The sequence below is a fragment of the Myxocyprinus asiaticus genome, chromosome 27 (genome assembly GCF_019703515.2).
Source record: "Myxocyprinus asiaticus isolate MX2 ecotype Aquarium Trade chromosome 27, UBuf_Myxa_2, whole genome shotgun sequence".
Taxonomy (NCBI): domain Eukaryota; kingdom Metazoa; phylum Chordata; class Actinopteri; order Cypriniformes; family Catostomidae; genus Myxocyprinus; species Myxocyprinus asiaticus.
The window spans coordinates 18,126,304-18,140,278 of NC_059370.1; positions in this window are offsets into that span (position 1 = coordinate 18,126,304).

Consider the following 13,975-nt stretch of genomic DNA (forward strand, 5'->3'; position numbering starts at 1 on the left):
ACCAACACCACTTAAACTAAGCCTCTGCTAAAGCATAGAAAAAGTATAGGTTGCTTTCGCCTGACTCTCTTTCTCCTACACTTTCTTTGACTTTCTCTCTACCTCCCTTCCTGCTTTGATGACAGCTTGCATCTACCATGTGGCCAGAGCTCCATGCAATAACACTATCTACTCCAATTTGTACCCGGCGTCTCGTCCCACTGTCCTCACCTCCCTCATAAATTCATAAGCACGGTGTCAGAATGATCAATACGGTTTGCCACCAGTTGTCCGTTGTTTCCACATTGAGGATTTGCTCTAAGTAACTATTTTAATATGTAAATGTCAGCATGGATTGCATTTTAATAAAGAATCATGGGAGCCGCAGCTCATCACCAGCGGCCTGGGCATCAATCAAGTCTGGGGGAGCACAGCCATGACAAATAGCTAAACCTGTGCCGGCCACAAACTTCCCCCGTTAGCCAAACAAAGGGCTACAGGGAATGAAAGGATGGCACAGGAGGAATATCTACGATTTCACAAAAAAAAAAAAAAAAAAAAAAAAAAAAAAGGAAGGTGTTTTCATTAGCAGGAGCAAAGTGATGTTGGTGTGGATCGCATGGTAGTTAATGAAGTGCATGCAATAGACTCTAGTTAAAGTAGATCCCATTTTTAACTTGACATGAACAAAAACAAGGCTGATGGGAACCTAAGTACAATTTGTTCAATAGGCCTTATTTAAGAAACACAAGCAGACAAAAATCTGTGCTAATTGTAAAACCATTCTTATGTAAATTTTGCATTCAATGTGTTAATTTATCTAAGAAAATATTTATGAAAGATTTGCATGGACATTTGTTCTGCTTATGCTTCATGAAAAAGGTTAAGTGGGTTGCATTGATGTGTACCTATTTGTTGACCATTTAGTCGGTGAAACATTGAAAATACAGTGGCCAAATAAAGTATTTAGACACTTCAACCACACTACCACACACACAAAAAATATATATATATATATATTGCCATTGCATTAAGGCCCCAGCATACTCACATACAACAAGTGTTTCTTCGTTCTTCGCAAAGAGCCAAAAATAAGTTCGAAACAGCTGCGTAATGAAATACTATGTGCGGAAATTCAGACACTGGCCACACTGCTGTGTGAGGTACAGTATATAGCGGTACATTTAAATATGAGGACGCTCAGGACTACATGTAAAACTTCAACTAATATGACATTAATATGTGTTATCAATGACTTCATGCCTCATTCTACGAGTAGAATTAACATGAGATCATTAAAACAAGCAATTTTAAGTTAACAATGATGAATTAAAGTACTATATTTAGATAATGTGTAATTTGTAATGTTTACCTTTTGCAATCATGGCACTTATGCACTAACAAGATTTATTACACGGCTCTCTGGAACAGCGACATGCACAGACCTTGGCATGGGCAGGGGCGAAAGTATGTGGACAGAGCAAAAAGAGAAATCTGCCATCAATAGTTGTTGAGCAAGGTGGGGAGGTTGTGCTGTAGTAAAGACACCTCTGCTTAAATCTCCACGCTTTTAAAGGCACCTCCACTTAAAAGGGCACCTTTACATCTGTGAAGGGCACCTTTAGATTTATGAATGAAAGGGGCATTTATTTATTTGAAAAGTAGTCTTGTAATAGGTTGAATAATGATGAGTCAGGCAGTCATTTTTACAAAGTAAACACCAAAAGAACTCTGACGCAAAGCGGAGGTTGATTTCAGCTGTTCAGCGATTTCTTTCTTCTCAAATTCCATAATTTCAACGCAAATCAATATTTTATGTCCATGTATTTATTTAGTAGCTGTGTAATAAGCAGAATAATGTATAGTCAGCTGGTTGTTATCGCACAATTAACCCCATCAGGGTGATAAAAGACCCTTCCGCTTCACGTTGGGGTCCTGATCACCCTGTCGGTATTTACTGTGCAATAACAACCGACTGACTGTACATTATCCCTTACATATGCAGCCATAATATGCATGATTACAATGTTTTTGTAATTTATGATGACACTGATACCACTGCAAATATAGGTATATAAAAGAATGTTAATGGTCAGAATACAGACAAAAGAATGATGGTAGGCATATCTTACTTTGGACATATGTGTGAATGGCTTTCGGCTGCAGATGGCACACGAGTGAAGCAGCATATCAAATAACAGAGTGTATTTGAACTTTTGAAGAGTATTTGAGTAGATTTGGTTCCTTTTGTAGACTAATTTAAAAAAAAATCGCATGACATGTTCTTGGAAAATCTCTGCACGAATGATCAGTTTCTGTGAGGATATGTGCATTCCTACTAGGACTTATTTAACATTTAACAACGACAAACCATTGTTTTACAGCAGAACTCAGGCAGCTTCGTCAGGCCAAAGAGGATGCTGACAGAGTTGGGGATAAAGTCTTGTACAATCAGGCCAGGAACACACTATAAAAGGGAATCAGAGTGGCTAAAAGAAGATACTCTGAGAAGCTGAAAAACAAGTTTTCAGCTAATGACCCTGCATCAGTGTGGAGTGGCATGAAACAACTTACGAATTACAGGACTCCTACCCCCAACCCTGTAGGGAACCAACAACTGGCTGACAACCTTAATGTGTTCTACTGCAGATTTGAAAGGCCCAGTCTCACACCCCACACCCACTCTGACCTTCACTTCACACAAACACCAACACCTCCTGCAACCCCCCTCCTCCCCCCTCCTTCTACTCAACCTGCACTTAAGATCTGTGAAGATGATGTGAGCCGCGTCTTTCGAAAACAAAGGATAAGGAAAGCACAGGGCCCAGATGGCGTTTCACCTGCATGTCTTTGATCCTGTGCTAACCAGCTGGCCCCCATCTTCACACAGATCTTCAACAGATCACTGGAGCAGTGTGAAGTCCCATGCTGCTTCAAACGTTCCACCATCATCCCCATCCCAAACAAACCAAAAATCACAGGACTTAATGACTACAGACCTGTCGCCCTGATGTCTGTGGTCATGAAGTCATTTGAGAGACTGGTGTAGGCCCACCTGAAGGACATCACTGGACCCTTTCTAGATCCCCTTCCATTTGCATATCGAGCAAACAGGTCTGTGGATGATGCAGTCAACATGGGATTGCATCATATCCTGCAACATCTGGATTGACCAGGGACATATGCAAGGATCCTTTTTGTGGACATCAGTTCGGCTTTCAACACCACCATCCCAGCTATTCTCCGGACTAAATTATACCAACTCTCTGTTCCCATGTCTATCTGTCAGTGGATTACCAGCTTTCTGACAGACAGGCAGCAGCTTGTGAGACAGGAGAAATTCACTTCCAGCACCTGTACAATCAGCACTGGTGCTCCTCAGGTATGTGTGCTCTCCCCACTACTCTTCTCCCTCTACACCAATGACTGCATCGCCAAGGACTCACTCTGTCAAGCTCCTGAAGTTTGCAGACGACACCACTGTCATCGGCCTCATCCGAGATGATGATGAGTCTGCATACAGAAGGGAGGTTAAACAGCTGGCTGTCTGGTGCAGTCAAAACAACCTCGAGCTGAACATGCTCAAAACAGTGGAGATGATAGTGGACTTTAGGAGGAACACCCTAACACTGACCCCCCTCACCATTCTAAACAGCACTGTGGCAGCAGTGGAGTCATTCAGGTTCCTGGGCACTACCATCTCACAGGACCTGGAGTGGGAGATCCATTGAGTCTGTCCTCTGCACTTCAGTAACTGTCTGGTTTGGTTCAGCTACGAAATCAGACATCGGAAGACTACAAAGGACAGTTCGGACTGCTGAGAGGATTATTGGTTGCCCCCTGCCCCCCCTTCAAGAACTATACACTTCCAGAGTGAGGAAAAAGGCTGGAAAAATCACTCTGGACCCCACTCACCCTGCCCACTACCTTTTTGAACTGTTGCCTTCTGGCCGACACTTCAGAGCTCTGAGCACTAGGACCGTCAGGCACAGGAACAGTTTTTTCCCCCAGGCTATCCATCTCATGAACAGTTAAAACTGCCCCTTTGAGCAATAATTAATGTGCAATACACAGCTTAGTCTTTTTATATTATCCAACACATTCTATCTCTTCTGCCATTACATTCCTTTGCACTGTACATAACCGATTTGTATTTAGATTTGCACTACGTATGTGTATGTGTGTGTGTATGTATGTATAGGTATCTATATATATTCATATATGTGTATATGTATGTATATGTATGTGTGTGTGTTGTATGTATGTGTGTGTATGTGTATGTATGTATGTATGTATGTATGTATATATATGTGTGTGTGTGTGTGTGTGTGTTTGTGTGTGTGTGTATATGTATGTATATGTATGTGTGTGTATGTATGTGTGTGTATATATGTATATATATATAGTCTATTGTGTATTCTATATATACTGTTTTCTTTTCAATATTTATCTATTTTTTATTCAATTTTAATTATTTTTTAAAAGTCTTGTTGCTGTTTTTGTATTGTTGTGTACTGGAAGCTCCAGTCACCAAGACAAATTCCTTGTATGTGTAAGCATACTTGGCAATAAAGCTCTTTCTGATTCTGATTCTGATCCTGATGATCATACAGATGTAGGTGAATTTGCACTAGCTCGCTGGTAACTCTACACATCAGTGTGTTCATGTTGACTGATCTTAACTGACTGAACGAGAATTAGTTGTCAGCCTCAAAGGATGTGGAGCTCCAGGTCATACCTACCAATGATGTGGACCAATGGCAGTAGGGATGTAAGAAGTTTTCCTGAAATTTCCTCCTGGCAAGCTGTTACGAACTACCGAAACAAACTCAAAAACACATTATTTTGGCCAGATTTTGTTCTAAATGACATACCCATTCGTTCTTCGATTTTGTAGGAAGGGTGCAGGGGCTTTTAGATAAAAAGAACATCAAACCAACAGTAGCATTTTCTTTGAGGAAGCAAGGGAAGCAGTGCATCCTCAAGAAATTTGGGTGAGAAAAATAATTGGCTGTACATAGGTAATACAAATAATATATTATGAAATGTGGGCTCAATTGGTGTGTATAGCAGTCATATTTCCAAAGTAATACTGTCCAACAGGGACACCAGCAGACAAAGTTTCAGAGGAAGGCAGCAACTCATTGTGTTTGAATTGACATACTAAAGTGTGGCATAAATGTGAAATACAAACATAAAGTCAATCATGTGAGGGAGGCATCACCTCCACTTAGCACTAGTTCACTCATTTCATTGTCACTCAATCAATGTGATAATGCCCGCCTCTCATGCCCTTGCAGTGGCTCTCCATAGATCGCTATTAGTGGGACGATACACTGATGGAAGTGGACGGATTAGTTCCAGAGTAATCAACTAACCGACTCGAGCATCACCACTTTTGGTCAAATCCAAGTAAAAATAAACTTAACGTGTCTTAAAACCTTAAATGGTCTGTGAATGAGCTGGATTTTAGTGTTCACTCTATCTTTATCTGATATATGGCCATGAACATATTCTGGATATTAAGCCAAGTGCTGTTTTTTTTTTTTTTTTTTAAGGAAAGACAGCATACTTTCTTAGATTCTAAATGATAAATCAACAGATACACTGTTCAAAATGAAAACAAAATGTATTTGTATTTATTTCTGGGAATTGAACTTATTACAACATGTCTATAGTTAATGTAATTGACTATTCATGTGGTTACTCTGCTAAGACTCCTGTGTGAACTTGAGGAGAACTGACTTCATACATGCAATAAAAATCACATTGAGACCATTTGGTTAAAAATCATTTAAAAATGGGCCAAGGAAAGTGAAGTTAGTTCTGAGAAAAGTCTGGCATTTAGAAATGGTAACAACTCTAAGTCTCTAAGGAATGGGAGTCGCGTGGCACCTTGTGAGGTTCGGATGCGTGAACGGCGAGCTCTGCGCTTTTTACTAGTTTTGATACTTTTTGTGTCATAATCCAGTGAGATTCGATACACCCTGTTCCATAACTGTTCTATGAAGACAGTATGTCAAAGAATTCAAAATTAAAAGACACTGAAGTGCTCAAGCTGATGCCCCTGAGCAGCAGGCTGCAAGCCTGGGACTCAATTTGGCCAGTGAGGTGAAAGAGATTCAGCGTCAACTGTCAAACACGTCGGCAATGCTGACAAAGGTTGTTGCTGACTTGGAGGATCTTGCTGTAATATGTCGATCGATCACTGCCATGGAGATGAAATTCACTGAGTTTGTTACAAGAGTTGCGGATGTTGAGAAACAGATCGATTATCTGGAGTCATCGGAGAGGGAATTAGCTGCTAACCTGCTAGCAAACAAGATGGGACTTGGAGTGCGTTTGGGAAAAGTTGGAAGACCTTGAGAATCGTAACCGGCGAAACAATGTCAGAATTGTTGGAATTCCTGAGGATGAAGAAGGCCAAGATATGATGAAATTCTTAGACGAGCTCTTCCCGAGTCAGCTCGACATAACAGGTAATAAACTGGAAATTGAGCGAGCTCACAGAGTTCCGGCTCGGAGATCCGCTGAGGGAGACAGGCCCCGAACAATTCTGGCCAAATTTCTGAGATCATCCGATAAAGATCTTATGTTATGCGAGGCGTGGAGTAAAGGAAGGCTTTCTTGGAAGAACCACAGCATTTTCTTGTTCCCAGACTTGGCGAATTCGACAAGAGAGAAACGTGATCAATTCAAGGAATGCAAGAAACTATTACATCAACGGAAGGTCGCTTTTGAATTAATGTTCCTGGCCAAATTGAGAATAGATACTAAGGATGGCCGCAAAATATTTACATGCCCACAGCAAGCGATGTCCTTTATAAAGTCAATGGAATGAGTAAGTCATTGTGTGTGATGCTCTCAATGCAGCCGAGTGGGCCTGACTCACTGAATCTGCACGTTCTTTGTGCTTATGCCTCCTATTGCATGGAGTTTGTTTTGTGGAATATTTCTAGCAAATCATTAGAGTGATTAGGGCATTTGTTACGCTCATGTAACAGCCGAATGTGCCGGCTCACTGAACATTTGTTCAACTACCCGAGGAAACTATTTTCTTTCTTTGTTTTTTGTGCTGGTTCTGCTAGCAGCTTGAGCTTGTTTTGTGGAGGAACACACCTTCGGGACAGTTATGTGGATGAATCTACACATTCTTTCTGCTTATTCCACCTATTTGCTGGAGTTTGTTTTATAGATTATTTTTTGTTGTATAATTCTGTCTCACAAAATTTGTATAGAAGCACCAGACTTGAGCAATCCAATGGCAAAGTTGTCGCGGGCTGTTTGAGTTTAGAGGGATGGACCCCAGTTTGTGCCATCGTGCGTGGGGTTAATGCGCACGTTTTTTTTGTTTTTTTTTCTGGGGGATGTTAGGGGGTTGATTGTTGCACCAATGTTGGAATGTGGTCTTTATAATTTTATTTTTGACACACAATCTATTTTTTCTCATTGTCAAAATGTCAAATGTTAATATGAGCAGATTGTCTCTCTCCACGTGGAATGTAAATGAGTTGGGACACCCCATAAAAAGAAGGAAGGTTATTTATTTTCTTAAACATAAGAAATTTGATATAGCATTTCTTCAAGAAATGCATCTTTCCCTGCAGGAAGCTGAACAATTTGGGAAGATATGGGGTGGACATGTTTTCTTTTGTGCTAGCTCAAGTAAGAGCAGGGGAGTCATTACATTGATAAGTAAACATATACAATTCAAATGTCTCAAACAGAGTAAAGATAAATTAGGAATAGTCATTATTGTTTTAGCAGAAATTCAGGGACAAAAGATTTTGGCTAAAATTTACGCACCGAACGCTGATGATCAGGGCTTTTTTATAGATCTTGAAGGGATGTTGCAAGCCGCTGGCACCCCTCATCTCATCTGTTATTGACTGTTCAGTTGGAAACATTTTAGTCTCAGATCACACCCTGGTGAGTTTAGAGGTGTTGCCACATATGGAGAAAAAGAAATCATATAGTTGGCGCTTTAATGTATCCCTTTTGCTAAATCCTGAATTCCAACAAATGCTAAAGGCTGAAATCAATGTCTATATGGAGACCAACTGGTCCTCAGTATCCTCTGTGGGTGTGGCTTGGGAGGCACTTAAGGTGGTTCTTAGGGGTCAGATCATACAGTATGCCTCATTCATCCAAAAATCCAAAGCACGACAACTCGAGAACTGCCGCGGCAGAGCTGAAGCGCCGAATGTCTAATACTTTTATTGGATGGATTAAGCTACTTTATAGACACCTGGTAGCAGCGGTACAAACAAATGGATTAATTTCAGATTATTTTACTCTGGATAGGGGCACCTGGCAGGGCTCTGTCTTGCCCTGGAACCATTAGCAGCTGCGATAAGAAGGAAAGATGATTTTCCAGAGGTGGTGGAAGGAGGTGTGGCACATAAGCTTTTGCTTTACGCAGATGATATTTTATAATTCGTCTCCGACCCCATTAGATCTATGCCTTGCCTCCATAGAGTTCTCAGGATACTGAGTCAATGGGTCTAAATCTGAAGCATTGGCTCTGACAGCGTACTGCCCAGTAACGGTGTTACATCTCTCTTTAGATGTCTAGGGGTATAAGAGCATGTAACACATAAGTGATAAGGCTAAGTAAATTAGGAGAATAAAAGAAAAAGAAAAATGGGTTCAGTTACCGATAACTTGCGTGATGGAATGAAACAGGCAGAGACAGATATGGGTTACTGCTAAATATAATTTCTTTCTTTTTGCAACAAATCGTAACAGTAATACACCCTTTCCAGCTGGGCACCTTCCAGTGGCCCAAACAGGGTATTAATTATTTGGGCATTTTATTCCCAACAAATTTGTCTGATTTATTTAGAGTTAATTTTGACCTCTTAATTAAAAAGGTTTTCAATCAATGTGGACAGGTGGGCTTCATTACATTTATCTATGATTGGGAAAGTTAATGTTATTAAAATGAATTGTATTCCAAAACTAACTAACTGTTACAATATCTCCCTGTAGATGTCCCCCTCTCTTATTTCAAGCAATTTGATAGCATAGCAAAGTCTTTCATTTGGAATGGTAAGCATCCTAGATTACAGTTTAATATGTTGCATAGGCCGACTGACAAAGGTGGGCTAGGCCTACCCAAGATTTTGTTTTATTTACCATGGGGGAGGGGGTATTAGTGGGGGTTAAATGTTAAATGTGATTCAATGTATATATGTTGTGTTTTTTTCTTTATGATATGTCTATGAATCAATAAAAATGTTAACTGAAAAACAAATTGTCTCTAAGGACACATCTTCTATTTAATAAGATATATCTTTTCACCAGCTCTGTTTACTAATGTTGTGCATTGTGGCAATGTTTGACTGATATTAATTCCGGTCCATAATTTTTGGCCCACAAGAGACTTATGAAATATGTCCATCTGTATCTGTCATCAGACTGGGAGTGACGGTTCTGTTAACTGTGATATGCTTCCAGTGGAGAGGGATGTGACAAACAATGCATTGTTTCCGAGCAATCTGCACTATGTGTATTAGCCCTCAAAAGCCACTGACAGAATTAGGTCTTTATGAGAAGTCACAGAATGTACAGTTTGCTGCATCGTGTTCCCTTGGACTCTCCCCGTCTCTCTCAAACTGCCTGGCTGTCGCCCCGCTTGCTAGCCACTACAAAAAATCTTGCCATGCAAGAAAGTTGAAAAGCAAACAATTAACTCTCAGAGCACCGTTAAACCACTTTGGTAAAAGCGTATCAAAACATTGCAATAGAGCAGTAGGATTTGTCAGACTTCAGAGGCCAGCATACCCCCCTACACCCCTCCACCCCTCTCATTCTCTCCCTGCCCATGCTGCGTTATTTCTGCACAACACAAGCAAATGGAGTGCTGTGGGTTTAGGCTAGGTCAGTGTATTGTCATTGTAAATAGAAATTAATGCACAAACAACTCAGCAATTACCTACTTGTCTTCCTTTCTCTCCCCACTCTCTTTTCTTTCTCAGTCCATCTTAAGAAGACTGTCTCAGAAATATGGCGCCTTGCTTTGAGAAAGAGGCCAAAATCTGCTCGCATGAGAAGCGGCTGAGTTACACCTGCTCATACACATGCAGTCATACACACAGACTACTTGCCCCAAGTTAGCTGGCATGCCTTAAGGCTTTCAGCCATCAAAAAAAACATAGTGAAAAAGATAACTGGTAAGACTGCTATTGTGTAACCTATTTGAAAGGTAACTGTAGCTTTTATGGGAAGGGGGAGGGTTGTTTAAAAAAATCATCCCAACAATAAAGATGAAAGTATTCATTGTTCTTTACCTCCATAAAGAAAATGTAAAATTAAAGTTGTTTTTATTCTCTCTCTGTCACTTAGCACAAAACTATTGTGATGTAACAAAAAAGAAGCCATGTTCTATGCTTTTGTTTAAAACCAAAGACAGCATCTGATTGTTGTCTTTTATAATACTTTACCTTTTCATTTGTCTTTCTTTCTTTCTTTCTTTCTAGAGAGAGAGAGAGAGAGAGGCAGTGTGTCAAAGCGATGGTATGCTTTGAACTAATCAGGTAGCTGCAGTTTTTTTAATTTGACTTTATTATCCACCAGTGTCATTGTTCTTTATGGTAAGATCTGATAGATTAAGTAATGTGACGTGCAGCCGTGATCATTAGAGTCAGATAAGAACATTGTTATCCAGGACTACATTATGTTTAGGATGTTGAAATAATTATCCACATTAAAAAAAAAGCTGATCTTCAAGGGTATTAAGACCACTTGACCACTGAAATATCAGAGGAATTTAAAAGAGCCGAACAAATGGCTCATAAACATCACAAATGAGACTGTTTGGTTGCACATATAGGCACATGGAAATAATAATAATAATAATAACAAATAGTAGTGGTAGCAGTTACGTGTGCAGCAGTGGTGGCTGGTGCTTTTCAAGGATAGGGAAGCAGAGGTTATTGTTTCTGGTGACTGCAATTTGCTCTCAAAAGCTGTTCAAACTACTACTCCAACAGTTAAATTTCATTATGAAAATAATTAACTATGCTCAAATATGTTTTTGCAACAATTAAAAGTGCTAAAAGGCAAAATATCTGATTATGAAAGCTGAAAGCTGAAGCTGTTTTATGTCAGATTGCAAAAAAATAAAATAAAATAAAAAGCATGTATCTCAGAGCTGCTAAACACACTGCGCTTGACAGGCACTTATTTAAATATATTTGTTTTACATTTTATAAGCTGTCAATCATGTCAACGTCACATCAGCTTTTCAATTACTGGCCATTTGTTGTGAAGTTCTGTCCATTTGGGAGCTCGACCAATCATCATGAAGAAGCTAGAATTTCAGGCGGGACGAAAATACATTGATTGAAATTTGCAATCAGATGCAGATCCAGTGCAAATAGTGTTCATGTAGCTCCCACAGACTCTCAGAGGAGCAGGCTGTCTGGGAGAGACCCAGAGGTAGCATCTTGTCCAATGAGCGTTGATCTTTTGTGCTATTGACTCGAATGGTACCCGAATCTGCCATAGACTTCTATTGAAGCATGGCTTCAATGGGGCTCTATGGGCCGTGTGTCCACTGACTTATATGGACATATTCATGCAGAAAACAGCGCATCGCATTATTTGAACAAACAGCACAATAGTGATCTGTGATTTTTGACACTTTTATTTGCTAAAACATTGAAATGCACAAAAAGTGATTGGTAATTTAAATAGATTTTGTGTACTGATATTAAACTTGTCATTGAAGCATTTCTTATAAAATTTTAGGAGAAGCCATGCTTAACTTTGCTATTGTAACCCCTAATATTATTGACATGGGCTTACAAGTGTATAAATTAGAGACTTGTGTCTCTGCCGAACAAAAAATGGGAGTTTTCCAATCAGTGGGCATTTTCAAACCAGGATGGGCATTTTTCAACCGTTTTACATGATTTGCCTACTACATTGAGATTGCCTAGTTTCATTGGATAGTTCAGAAATGCACATCCTGGTTTGGAAACGCCCGCAGATTGGGAAACGCCCATTATTGTTTCTAACTTCATAAAGGAATAGTTCACCCAAAAATTTTAATTCTCTCATTATTCACTTACACGGATGCCATCCCAGATGTGTATGACTGTCTTTCTTCAGCAGAACACAAATTAAGATTTTGAGAAAAATGTTGAAGCTCTGTAGGTCCTTATAATGTAAGTAAATGGGTGCCATCAGGCTGATGGCTGTTTGATGGTTCAAAAGGCATATTAAGGCAACATAAAAGTAATCCACATGACTCCAGTTGATCAATCAATGTCTTCTGAAGCAAATCGATAGGTTGGTGTAAGAAACAAATCGATAATTAAAACTTTATTAACTTAAAAAAAATTGCTTCCTGCCAGCAGTCGATGCATCAGTGATGTAAGCTCTATGGAATTTTTTTTTTTTTTATTTGTTTGTTTTTTTTAGCATAATATGAGGTAAAGAATCACAATTTATAATACCAGTATTGTAAGATTTTATTGTTGATTTGGAATATGTTCTTTGATCATAATCTTGACCAATTATTTTTGAGATTTTGGTCTTTCTCCATTCAAGTAGATTGGATCTGCACTGGCATGATTGGAAATAGCCTCCCGAGAGCATTCCAAAGATGGCCGACAGTGGAATAACTTGATAGAAAGACTTTGTTCACATTCAGTCAAGTTGACCACCATCTTACAGAGAGTGAAGAGCTACGCGGTAAACTGCAGAATAATTAATTCAGAAGGAACCATTCTTTAAGTTTGTTTCAGGCAACTCTGGTGAGTTTCTTTCTTTCTTTTTTTTTTATTGAGTTCATCATATAAGCATGTAATGTGCCTCAGTAACAATTTGTATCTAAAAATAGGATTTATAAATGTGAATTTATGTAAAATATTTAGCTCTGTACATTGTAAGTTAGATATAAGAGTCACTACATTACAAAACAACAATCAGAGACAAGTTAAAGTCAATATTGAAGTTCACTGAGTTTTATGCTAATTAACATACAATGGAGACATTGTAATTTGATGCTGTGTAAATCATTAAGGTGAAATTTGTGGTTTGCTGTCTAAAATGCTCCTTTGAGTCAAGTGAGTAACGGTGTTATATCACTGTGCCCATCTGAATTAATTGACCTAACCAGTTTAAATACACCACGCTGTGTGACGGTTACACTATGCAGTTGCCAGGGTGGATGGTTGCTGAGTGGTTGCTTACTGGCCCAAATAAAGATTCCACCCACAAGTCTGTGCCCTCTCACAGAACAAGCTACTGGATGACAATCAGTCAGGCTTCAAAAGTTGACACTCCACCAAGACTGCCCTGCTGTCTGTCACTGATTCGCTGAGACAGGCGAAAGCTGAACCTTGATCATCCATCCTGATTCTGCTGGACCTTTCTGCAGCCTTTGACACAGTCAACCATCACATCTTACTCTCTACCCTCTCCTTGCTGGGCATCACAGGAACTGTGCTTGACTGGTTTATCTCCTATGTCTCAGGTAGGTCCTTCAAGGTAGCCTGGAGAGGTGAGGTATCCAAGCCACATCAGCTAATTACTGGAGTTCCTCAGGGATCAGTGCATGGGCCACTTCTCTTCCCTATATACACAACATCACTGGGACCCATCATTCAGGCACATGGTTTCTCTTACCACTGCTATGCTGATGACATGCAACTCTACTTGTCTTTCCAGCCCAACGACACCACAGTGACTGCTCGAATTTCTGCCTGCCTGGCAGACATCTCGGCCTGGATGAAGGAGCACCACCTGCAACTCAACCCAGCCAAGACTGAACTCCTTGTCTTTCCAGCCAACCCTGCTGTTGAACACAACATCACCATGCAGCTGGGTGCAACTACATTAACGCCTTCCAAATCAGACTTTCAGCTTCATCATACCATGTTTGTGGAACGACCTTCCCAACTCCATCCGTGAAGCTGACTCACTCTCTGTCTTCAAAAAATGACTAAAAACACATCTTTTTCATGAGCACTTAACCAGTCATTAA